Below are 9,120 nucleotides of genomic sequence, written 5' to 3'. Positions count from 1 at the left end.
GAAATGCCAGACCCGGGAGTAAATTTTCCAAGGAAGAAACGTATAAAAAACGCTTCCCTAGATCGACTAGACGAGCGGCCTGGGGAGAGGAGCTGGGGCTTGGTAGGTGTTGGGGGCCCAGGTGCCCCTCGGTTCACATGAGCCAAGCGAGTCCTGCCCTGCGTCCTGAACACGCGGGCATTTGCCTTCAAGCTTTTGCTCCTGCCGCTTCCTTCTCAGGGAAGTGCACATTTGAAACCTGCCTGATGTTCGAAGTGGCCCCACCTCTCACCTCCTTGGGGATACCCTCCTGGCTCACCTCGTCAGAATCGCCCTTTCCCGCTTCCAGGCGCCCGGACCCCACCTTCTCCTTCGGATTGGTGGGTGTAGACCCTGCCCAGGCCTTCAGCTCCCCGACCCTGGTCCTGTAGGGGCGACCCTGAGCCCCAGCTGAGGAGGGCGTGGTCAGCCACGGTGGGCAGTGGCACCTGCCTTCTCGCGCAGGTTTTAGAGCGACCCTCCCTGGGCCCCAGATGCCACCAGCCTCTGTCCGAGCCACCGCCACAAATCTCCTCTAACATATAATTTGCTGTTATCACAGCAATAAATAATTTTTGGTGACAGTTTTACTGTGAGACTTTGTGCGGTGTTTTTTTTTATTGACAAAACCGCTGTGAATCAACATACATGAATACAATAAAAATGTGAGAAATATCTGCATTACGGCTGAGGTTTTGTCGATAGGGCAGAGCATCGATCTCGGCTCCTCTTTGGGGCTGTTTGTGGAGTTCAGCGCGCAGGTTTCAGAACTATCCGCTCAGGGTCCGCCCACGCCCGGGCGCCCCAATCAAGCCCCTTGCGAACCCCTCCCTTTGTGGGGAACCGCAGCAGCCTGGGGACAAAGGAGGAGGAGCCAGAGGCTGGAGGGGGCTCGCTCACTCACTCATTCCTTCCAGCCTCATTCATTCGGGCGCTGTGTACTGGGACACCGGGGGCCCAGGGCGGGACGCTGGGAGGCCTTCCATTTGGGGGAGGGGCGCATCTGCAGACAGAGGTCCCCTCCCTGCGGCGGGCAGCCCTGCGGGAGGTGCTCGCTCACTGGCCCATCACAGCCCCTGGCTGAGTGCCTCTGGAGGGGTTGGAGGGCAGATGTTACACAAGTGAGGGAGCCCTACCAGGAGGCTTCCTGCAGGAGCCATGTCTGAGCGGAGAGAAGGGCAGGGGAGTGGCCAGGACAGGAGCCCAGAGCCGTCCTGGCAGGCGGAGCAAGCCTGGGAAGGAGCCCAGTGCATTCGAGGAACTGCGAGGAAGGGCGAGTGGCAGGGAGGGGGCTGGGGTGAGAGGATGCAGAGGGTGCCCCGGGAGTCCCCCCAGAGCAAAGGCCTGGGAGGGAGTCAATGTGGGGCGGCAGGGTCCTCTGGCCAAAAGGGAGGCTTGGAGCTCGCTCAGTCATTGTGACACGGTGTTCCGTCCCTCTGCCACCCCCACTCAGCTGCCCTCTGCGGGGACCATGGATGTGATGCCTCCAGAATCCCTACAGGCTCGGTCCCTCCACCACCCCCACCAGGACCCAGCCCTTGGCTCCCTTGGTGGGTGACCCAGCAGGACTGGCTCCACACTCCTGAAGGCACGTGCTTCTCCTAAATCAGAGGCCTGGCCCTGCACCTTGGCGGGACCTGTGATCAGCCCCCAGGTCTGCCCATACCTGCCCAGCAGTCAGGGAGACTTCCCACACCCACCTTCCCTGCACTGGGGTTGCCACCTCACCAACTGCCCCGTCCCAATCCCACCCTCTGTGGAGGCCCCACAGCACCAATGCCCCCAGCAAGACTTCTGGGGCTGTGCTGCCACATGGCAACCCCCAGCCTCCCTGTCCTTGTCCCCAGGAGCTTGTCCCCTGGCTCGGGAGAACGTGCTCCTCGCACAGTAACATTCACGATTCCTTGGCTGTTGGCTCCAAACTTTGGCTCAGCCCCTTTGGGGGCAGGGAATTGGACTGAGCGGTCACAGATTTGAGTGCCTTCAGGGCCAGGCACCGGGAGAGGGCCTGGAGGCAGTGGGTATGAGGTCCTGCCTGCCTGGGGCCGTCCGATCTGCTTCCTCCTCCTCTTCCCCTCAGACTTTTTTAGAGACTGGGCTTGCCAAACCAAAGGTGTCTGTCCATTCTTGTCCCCAGTGTAGTGAGGGAAATGTAGCCCACCTGGAGGTCTGAGCCAGGGGCCAGCCGGAGGCAGGGAAGAGTCCCTCACCCCTGAGGTCCTTGCCAAGTGCCAGGAGACGGTAGAGCTCAGGCTTCTCGCCCTGAGGGGACCACCTGTCACCACCCCCACCCCCAGAAGCCCTTTGAGCCCTTGTGTAAATCGCCTGCTCCCCTCTCCACCCTCTCTCACACGGGTTCCTTTTCTTTCTTTCTGGTGGGGATCACTCAGTGATCCAGTGAGTGACTCAGTCCAGCTCAGTGGTGAGGGCTGTGTCCCTCCAAGCCAGCTCTGGGCTCCTGAAAGCAGGGACAGGGGGCTTCCCTGTGGGAAAGTGAGGGGCAACCTGCAGTGTCATTAGAGGGAGGGGACTTGAAGTGGTGGCATTTGCTTGACAATGTGAGAGAGTCCTGTGCCCTTAACAGAGAGTGGCGCTGTTGGAGACTGCAGGTGGCTGAGGTCGCTCCAGCCTGTCCCAGCACCCAGGGCCACGCTGGCCCTGGACGAGCTGTCTCCTCAGCACCCAGGGCTATGATGGCTCCAGACGAGCTCGTCAAGCACCCCAGCTGTGCTCACCAAAGAGCAAGCACTTCTTTCAGTGCAGATAGTTAATCACCCCACATTCAGCAAGTGGCTGGCCCTTCCCTGGTCCCCAGTACCTTTATCAGGGTCCCTTGGCCTTCTGGAGCTGGCCAGGAAAGCAGTGTTTCATTTTAAAGGTGATTTCCTCAGCCCCCATGGGCTGCCCTGCCCAGCGCCCCCCACCAGTGGCACCTGTCTACGCGGCACCTGCCCAGGGCAGCCGGCTGTGCCCCTGCCACCCTCCTGACGTCAGCTGAGGGGACGCTGCTTCCTCTGCTGCATGCTGCTCAAAAGAGTAGGCAAAAGGCAGGTGTCCAATTGCTGCGGGTGAGGAAGAGAAATAATTTGGTTTCTAAATCAGGACCCAGCACCAGGGCCAGACACTGGAAGGGAGCCTCTCGGCTGAGGGGCAGATGATCCTACAAACGGGTGATGGCCTAGGACCCCCAAGGGCTTTGGGGGCTCCCCTCGGCCCTGACTCTGGGTGCCGAAAGCCCTGAGAACAAGCCATCTGAAAATTAGGATTCTGTATTGGCCTGTCAATCCCCAGAAGCACACAGCCTTTCATTAAAATCCGCCTGACATTTCTGTTATGCTCAGAAATCCCAAAGATATGCCAAGTGCCTGCTATTTGCCATCACATCCGCCTGGGAAGCTGTGGGCCGCCAAGCCCATTGTGCTGAAATGCCCCCCAGGAGGCGGGCGGCTGGCTGTGCAGGGCACTGGCAGGGGGCACGATCGGGCTGTTTCAGGGGGGCTGCCCGACAGCACAGCTGGGGACAGTGGGCCTTGGGTTCATGCTCTCTGGGGACACAATGGCTCCTCTAAGCTCATAATCCATTAGGGGTTCTGAGTGCAGGGAGGTGCCTGTGAGGCCAGTGAGGGAGGCCACTGCTGCAGCCCCGCAAGCCCACAGGGAGCCTTCCTCCTCCGTGCGAGGGCGGGAGAGCCTTGCCTGTGCTGAGGCCTGGAGACCGGTGACAGGGCAGCCCGGGCAGACAGAGGAGGCAGGCAGGTGCTGTTGATATTGGGCATTGACCTGGGTGTCTCCGAGGAAGGTCCTGTCATTTGGCCAGCGTGCCAGGAGTAAATGTGCCCGAAAGGTCACAGAAACCACAGAATGTGTGAAATGGAAATACCTCCATCCGTAGAAGGCTGGGGCAAGCCTTGGGAAGAGAGGGAAGGCCCGCACTCTAGAGCTGGATGCTGTGGCCACCTCTCAGCTCTGAAGCTGTGCGATGGGAGACAAACCAGACTCCTGCGTGGAAGTATATGGGTAGCAGGAGGCTGGAATGCTGGGCGGAGCTATGGACTTCATTGTGTAGTTCACGGAGGAAGTGAAAGAGAGCAAGTCTCCAGAAGAGGAGTCTGGCTGAGTTCACTGACTCCCTCCCTCCATTCATTCATCCATCCATCCCTCCATTCAGCTCTCTATCCACCCACCCATCCTTCCATTTCTCCATCCATTCATCCCTCCCTCCCTGCCTCCCTCCATCCCAAGAGTTCATACATAAGGATGTGACTCTCTGAGGGTCTTGGTGAATGGGAACCAGGGGCTGAAGGACAGGCAAGACTGTGTTTCACTTTTGTTACTCCTCTCCAGCCAGGAGAATGGACGTGTGTGGTCTGAAGTTTGCACTATGTGGCAGGCACCCCGTCCATCTCATCAGCTGCCAGGAGAGAGTGGCTTTCACACCTCAGCTGACCGATGAGCTGGGGCCATGGGAAAAACAAGAACCCCAAATCCGTACGGGCTGGATGGGCAGAGCAGGGAGCTGAGGTTCCCAGTTAGCCCTCACTCAGCACATTCTCCTGACGGCTCAGGCGGGTGTGTCCCTGAGACTGTGGACAGAGAGGGAAGACATTCATTAGGCACCTCCTCTGTGCCAAATGCTGAAAATACAGTGGTGCGGAGGTAAGGCCCAGCCCTGCCCCCTGAAAGCGGGGGTGATAAACAGAAGTAACAATCACCCATGTCTGGTTCTGCCCTGCACCATGCCTGGCTCATTGGCAAACCCCTAGGAAGGGAATGAGTGATAGAACAAATGATGCTAGCCCCCCACCCCCAGAGGATAAGGGGGATAAGCAGCCTTTCCTGGCCTCCATGTGTAACAGGTTGAACCACTTCCTTGTTTAGAAATAGGGTCGTGGGAGATTTCATTAGTTAAGACGAGGTCATACTAGAGTTGTTGTGGTTCAGTCACTAAGTTGTGTCTGACTTAGCGAAATGCCCCTTGTTTGTGGTCACTTGTTTGTGACCCCGTGGACTGTAGCATGCCAGTTTCCTCTGACCGCCGCCATCTCCCAGAGTTTGTTCAAATTCATGTCCATTGAGTGGGTGATGCTATCTAACCATCTCATCCTCTGTTGCTGCCTTTTCCTTTTGCCTTCAATCTTTCCCAGCATCAGGGTCTTTTCCAATGAGTAAGCTCTTTGCATCAAGTGGCCAAAGTATTGGAACTTCAGCTTCAGTGTCAGTCTTTCCAATAAATATTCAAGGTTGATTTCCGTTAGCATTGACTGGTATGATCTCCTTGCCGTCCAAAGGACTCTCAAGAGTCTTCTCCAGCCCCGGAGTTCGAAAGCATCAATTCTTCAGCACTCAGCCTTGTTTCACATCCCCCAAGACTACCGGAAAAACTCTCACATTCCTACATTACTACCGGAAAAACCATAGCTTTGACTACGTGGACTTTTGTCGGCAAAGTGGTGTCTCTGCTTTTGAATACGCCAAGTTTGTCATAGCTTTCTTTCCAAGGAGCAAGCGTCTTTTAATTTCATGGTTGCAGTCACCATCCGCAGTGATTTTGAAGCCCAAGAAAATAAAATCTGGCACTGCTTCCAGTTTTTCGCCTTCTGTTTGCCATGTAGTGATGGGACTGGATGCCATGATCTTAGTTTTTTGAATGTTGAGTTTCAAGCCAGATTTTTCACTTTCCTCTTTCACCTTCATCAAGAGGTTGTTTAGTTCCTCTTCACTTTCTGCCATTAGAGTGGTATCATCTGCATATCTGAGGTTGTTGATACTTCTCCTGGCAATCTTGATTCCAGCTTATGATTCATCCAGCCTGGCATTTCGTGTGATGTACTCTGCATATAAGTTAAATGGCAGGGTGACAATATACAGCCTTGTCGTGCTCTTTTGGGCCCTAATCTAATATGGCTGATGTCCTTACAAAAAGGGGAAATCTGGACATAGACACTCATGCAAGGGAAGATGGAGTGAAGAGACACAGGGAGAAGACAGCACCTACCAGTCAGGAGAGGGGCCTGGAACAGATCTTTCCCTCACAGTCCTCAGAAGAATCCACCTTGACTTCTGACTTCTAAGCCTCCAGAACTGTAAGATGTTAACATGTCTGCTGTTTAAGCCATGAAGCCTGGAATGCTTTGTGAGGGCCCCTCAGGACGCTGTCTAGGTTTTCAGTGCTGTGCCATCTGGGGTCTGTGCCTAGAGCCCTCAAGGGCGCCCATAGCCAGGTGCTGGTGGGTGGGAGTGGGGTTGTCCAGACACTGGCTGCACCCCAGGTCAGGGAGGGCTCAAACATGGGTCTCCCTTCTCCTCTCCATGGTCTGCAAGGCCCTCTGGCTGCTCCTCTTCTCTGGGCTCTGGTGGCCAAGGGGCCCTTCTGAGGCTACCCAGGGGCAAGCCAGAGCCCACTGTAGTCCACCTAGGGTATCTCCGGTGGGAAGTAGACAGGGCTGAGTGACAACCCTGGGAAGTGACATTGGCTTCTCCCTTACTAAATGTCAGTTACATTGTCCTGCTATTTTCTAGAACACACCAAGCACTTTGCAACTCTGGACATTTTGCCTACTCTCCCTGGCCTGACGTTCTTTCCTGAGCCTTTTGAATCAAAAGCTGGACCTCAACATCACCTTATCCTAGAAGCCATCCTTGCCTGCCCAGGTAAACCAGTCTTGTCCTCTGGTTTTCTCTGGTGGCTTCGTTTCATTGCAGGTGCGTTGGGCCAAGCATTTCACTCGTCATGTCTGCTGCTATACCTTGGTATTCAGATGGCATCATGTATATAACAAATGCTTAATAAATACTTGAGGAAGGATGGCTAGACAGACAGACAGAAGATGGATGGGGGTTTATCCTGGGTGGAACAGAGAGAGCAGCTGGAATTTGGGTGCTACTCAGCAAGCTGCTTTTCTCGAGGCCCAGTGCAGGGCAAAAGTGCAGGTGGAAAAGGAGCAGAGGCATGGGCCCTCCCAACCCCAAGCCCTGAGCCCTAGAGTCCCCAGGGGCCCCGGGCAGAGGCCTGCAGGGCTGGCCAGCAGCCCCGGGGCCAGTGTGAGAGCCCTGCTCCATTCGAGGTACTTTGGCTCCTCTGAGGGGCAGCCAGCTCTGGGAAGAGGCAAAGGAGGAGCATCCTCTAAGGTTTCAGAGAAAGAAGGGCACACACCCCCCTCAGGGCACACACACTGATGCCCTGAGTGGCTCTGGGGCTCACTTCTCTGAGTGAGCTCCGGGAGACCCCGCGTGGCTGTGGCCACAGCTCGTGTACAGAGAGGCTTGGGGAATGTGTCCAGCTCTGAGGAAAGGGAGGGTTGGGTTCCCTGTGTCTGGCCTGCTGAGGAGCACCCTTTGTCCGGCCCCTCACTCATACTCCTGCACCTCAGCCTGAGACCCCGGGCGTGACCCCCACCCCTGCCCCCCAACCTGGGTCAGGCAGGGAGGACTGAGTTTGGCGCGGGCCTTGGGTCAGCAGTATGAGTATCATGCAGGGGAACTTGTGTGACAAGTATAGAGGGACGATGGCCCATCTGGGAGGGGGCCCACGTGGCCCCCAGGCTCCTGCCTGGAGCTGCTGCTTCTTGGCCTAGAGAAGGACGGACGGACTCCAGGACGGACTCCAGGCAGTGGGGACAGGCCGAGTACCCCATTTTGGAAGGCAGGGTACTGCTCCCCGTCAGGCAAGCACCACCCCCACTCCCCATCCCTAACGGCCTCCAAGGCTGCAGGAAAAGCCTGCTCTGGTCTGTGTTTATTTTTGGAGTTTTAACTGGTTGGACAAGGAAGTGAGCCTTGTTAAAAGGGATTTATCTGTGGGTCACAGTGAGTTTGAGGGGCTTAGGAGGAAAGAAAGGGAAGGGCTTTTCCCCTTCATCTTCCCCAGAGCGGGGCCCCTTGCTCACAAAGACTCAGGCCCCAGGGCCGGGAGCCTCAATGCCAGCCCAGCTGGAGGGAGCGCCTTAATGGGGAAGAGCTTAAGTCATTTATGGGAACCAGAACGGGGTTTCTTAGTATCGAAAAGAAAGGCCTTCCCGAGCCCGGCAGTGCCACGGGCTGGGCAGAGACATTTCCTGGGCTGCCTTCCTCAGCCGCTCCAGGGGCATGTGGTCCTTCTGCCCTCTGGCGCCTGAGGCAGCGCGGGTTTCAGGGCTGGGGGCGCACCCAGGACCCCCTCTGCTTCATTCAGCTACCACGGGGATACCAGTCATCGTGGGCTTGATCGGCAGCCCTCTGTGGAGAAGGGGTCAGAGTCAGGCCACCCCTCTGGGTCTGTGCTCTCAGCACGGGCAGGTGTTCCGTGGCTGGGGGCCTGCTGTTTGGGGCACTCTGTCCTCTTTCTCTGAGACCAAAGGTGGGCCCCCTCTGTCCACCTGCCACATGGGGTCCCAGAGGGCTAAGACCCCTCGCTGAGGCAGGAGAGGTGGGGAGCCCACCTCCTTGCCAGTGAGTGTGTTGCACCTACTTTGTCACTCCCAGTGGCTCCTCCAACTCCCTCCACGCAGCCGGAGTCCCAAGATACCCTTTCACCAGGGCTGAAGGCGTTCAGGGAGTCGCCCTGGCCTCTTGGAGAGTTTTATTACTATGGGAAACAGCCAAAGTGGTGAGGAATGGGGGGGGGAGCGGTGGTCCATCATCTCCTGCAAGCAGATAAAATAGAAACAACTAAATAAAGCACCCTTGCTGCTCAAGGGAAAAATTCTGCTTGTCAATTATGATTTATGAGCGATTGCCAAACAGGGAGCTGGCCTGCCTGTCTAGAGGCCTGTTTCTGCCTCCCCCCTACTTGGTGGGCGAGGCGGTGGGTGGCTTCTTGCTTCTGGGAGAAGGTGGGTCCTGTAACAGCACTGGACGTTAACCCCTTGGTGCTCGCATGTCCAGCGCCCAGCTGCTAGAGGGAAGGGAGGGGACCTGTGCCCCCAATTTGGCACCGAGGTGGGGAGGGCATATGGACAGCGGCCACTGGCAAGGTGCCCACGCCAGGCTCTGGCTTCGGTCCCAGCGTGAGCTCCGGCCGGCGGCGGGTAAGCTCTCTAGCCCTCTCTGCCCTATATAGTCCCTGGCAGAGCTGCCCCTGGTCCTCCCAGGCTCCCCGTGGAGGGGCACCAGTTTGTCCTCGCC

At 57.0% G+C, this 9,120-nt stretch overlaps 2 long non-coding RNA genes across 2 annotated transcripts; one reads left to right on the top strand and one right to left on the bottom strand.

The window, feature by feature from the left end:
* Positions 1–617: 617 nt before the first annotated feature.
* Positions 618–1,383, bottom strand: LOC145513676 (uncharacterized). Its single transcript, XR_014059690.1, has 2 exons — positions 1,155–1,383; positions 618–871 (listed from the first exon to the last, which is right to left on the bottom strand). It is a non-coding gene; the product is annotated as an uncharacterized LOC145513676 (long non-coding RNA).
* Positions 1,384–1,479: 96 nt separating this feature from the next.
* Positions 1,480–8,698, top strand: LOC145514519 (uncharacterized). Its single transcript, XR_014060193.1, has 2 exons — positions 1,480–6,101; positions 6,538–8,698. It is a non-coding gene; the product is annotated as an uncharacterized LOC145514519 (long non-coding RNA).
* The last annotated feature ends 422 nt before the right edge of the window (positions 8,699–9,120 follow it).

The sequence above is a fragment of the Giraffa tippelskirchi genome, chromosome 7, assembly GCF_054371585.1.
Source record: "Giraffa tippelskirchi isolate mGirTip1 chromosome 7, T2T-mGirTip1v1.2.pri, whole genome shotgun sequence".
NCBI lineage: Eukaryota > Metazoa > Chordata > Mammalia > Artiodactyla > Giraffidae > Giraffa > Giraffa tippelskirchi.
Note: the sequence above shows the minus strand (reverse complement) of the source record. Positions and strands in the feature narration are given on the sequence as shown.